The following is a 2919-nucleotide window of genomic DNA, read 5'->3' on the forward strand; positions in this document are numbered from 1 at the left end:
GATTTCTAGAACCCAAACTGCCTTTATTAAAGGCAGATACATAATGGAGGGGATTGTGATTTTGCATGAGGCCCTGAACTCTTTTCATAAGAATAAAGAGGATGCCCTAATTTTTAAAGTGGACTTTGAGAAGGCATATGACAAAATAAAATGGCCCTTTGTGATCCAAATGCTGAAAATGAAAGGATTTCCTGATAAATGGTGTGACTGGGTAATGGAAACTATGAGAGGATGACATGTTGGAATCAAAGTGAATGATGAAATTGGCCCATATTTTAAAACTTTTAAAGGACTAAGGCAAGGATATGCTATGTCACTTTACTGTTTGACATAGCTGTTGATGCCCTAGCCTTCTTAATGAGTAATGCCCTGAAGCATGATTTGGTCAAAGGGGTGTTAAACAAAAAAGGAGAAAAAGGGATTAATATGCTACAATATGCTGATGATACTATATTCTTGATCAAAGATGAGGTGGAAAGTGTGAAAAATCTTAAACTTATACTAGGGGCTTTTCAGCAAATGTCTGGGCTCAAAATAAATTTTCATAAAAGTGAATTGTTGCTATTTGGCAAGGCTAGAGAGAAGCAATCGATTTACCAAGAATTCCTAACATGTAAGATGGGGGATTTGCCCATTAAATACCTGGGAATGCCTGTATTTGAGAGCAGAATCAGGAACACACACTCGGGGTGTGTAACTGACAAAATTGAAAAAAGGTGTGGATGTTGGCAGGGGAAGCTGCTGGGCTCCATAGCAGGTAGAATTACCTTGGTGCAGGCTTTCCTGACTAACATACCTTTTTTCATGATGTCCTTCTATGTTGTGCCCAAAGGGATTATAAAGAAAGCAGATTTCTTTAGGTCCAGATTGGTATGGCAAGAAGATGAGAATGTCAAAAAACCACTTAGTGAATTGGAAAGAATGCTGTTTACCTAAAGATATGGGTGGTTTAGGGATACTGAATCTAGAAATAATGAATATTGCACTCCTTGCTAAATGGTTTTGGAAAATGGAAAATGAAAAAGGTCTGCGGCAGGATATTTTGGATGAAAAATATAGAAATGGGGGGTTGTTTGGCTCTAGTGAGCAAGAAGCCTGGGGACTCCCAATTTTGGGCCAACTTGCTAAAAATTAAGGAGATTTTCTACAAATTTGTTAAGAAAAAAGTAGGGGATGGGAGAAATACTAGGTTCTGGGAAGATTCCTGGGTTGATGATAAACCTTTGAGAGAGGCTTACCCTAGACTTTATGATATAAGCTTTGATCACAATATTATTGTGGAAGAGGCAATACAGAAAGGGTGGCATGGGTTCAAATTTAGGAGGACCTTGTATGGGGAGACTTTGGGACTTTGGAACTGTCTCAAAAAGAGATGTGAGGAAATTCAAATGCAGGGAGGGGAAGACAAAATTCTCTGGACCCTCACTGCTGATCATAAGTTTCTCGTGGGATCCTTATATAGGAAATTGATAGCTGTTGGGATGAAATTCCCACAGAAATACCTATGGAAGACCAAGTTGCCTGCAAAACTGAAAGTATTTTTATGGTTGGTTAATAAAAAAAGTATTCTGACTAGAGATGTGTTGCTAAAAAAAGGCTGGAAAGGTGGAAAAGGGTGTGTTCTGTGTGGAAAAGATGAATCGATTGATCATTTATTCTTTTCCTGTTCTGCTGCTTCATTGTTATGGAGTTTGGTAAGGTGTGTATGTGGATTTAAAACTGTTCCATCAAATATAAAGGACTGTTTTGGGGAATGGATTAGGAAATTTAATAAAGATGATAAGAAAATGGTTATGGTGGGGATTTCAGCCCTGTTTTGGGCAATTTGGAAAAACAGGAATGCAATTATCTTTGAAAATAAAAGGATAAATGATCCTTTATATATTGTCAAACTGATGTGCAAGTGGTTAAATGATTGGTCCATTCTGCAGATAAAGGAGTCACCAAAAAAAATGCTAGAGCTAGGAGCAAGGATGCTAGTACAGGCAGCAAATGAGATATTCACAGCCAAGCAAGGATGGAGAATCAAGTAGAGAGATTGGAATGAAGAATCTCTTGCGGTGGTGGACCTGGTGTTTGCTGTTCTTGTAGCTAGGATCCTTCTGTTCCTTTTGCTGCTGTTGCATTTTGATGTAATGGTGATCTAGGTAGATCGAACTTTGTAGTAGTTGGTGAAGTTGGGGTTGCGTGGGGTGGCTGGCCTGTGTTGGCCTTTTGAGATGCTTTTAGGTCGTGTTGGCTTCATTTCGATCTTATATTTCCAGTTTGAACTTGTTTGTAGAACTCAGTGGTTTTCAGTAATGAAAATCGGAAGGGGCAAGCCCTTCTTCGATCAAAAAAAAGAGAGTACCCATGCCTGCCTGTAGGCTGTAGCCATGCCACAGAAAAGAAAGCCATCCTACAGCGAGGAGAAAACGGTTTGGAATTGAGACGCCGAGGGGTCAGAGCCGCCCACTGTTCATGCATGTACGGATTATGGTTTACGGATGCAACGGATCCGACAAAAATATGGCGTCATTTCGAAAAAAAGGTGTCCTCCTCGGGGCCGTAACACTCCAAAAGCATTCACATCAGCAACACGACAACATTGTGGTTAGTGCAACTGCAGCACCTGTGAGCTCGTACATGAACGCATCTACGTACGAGATTCACCGTGGTCACGAGGAACGGACCCGGATGCTACGACACTTCCTCTTCTGTGAGTTTGTGCTGCCCTCGCAGAGTCCAGGCTTCGTACGATGTGATGGCCCTCTTCCTTCTCATGGCTGCGTCGCCAGCGTGGTAGTACGCCATCGACCCGGCTTTGAATAGCCCGTCGAGGCCAAATTTCGTGTTCTGACCCTTTTTAGATACATATTCAGGATCTAACCCTGGTTCCAAAAAATTTCGAGATCTGACCCTTTCGCTACCGCCATGGGC

Source organism: Triticum aestivum, chromosome 2B, assembly GCF_018294505.1.
Source record: "Triticum aestivum cultivar Chinese Spring chromosome 2B, IWGSC CS RefSeq v2.1, whole genome shotgun sequence".
NCBI lineage: Eukaryota > Viridiplantae > Streptophyta > Magnoliopsida > Poales > Poaceae > Triticum > Triticum aestivum.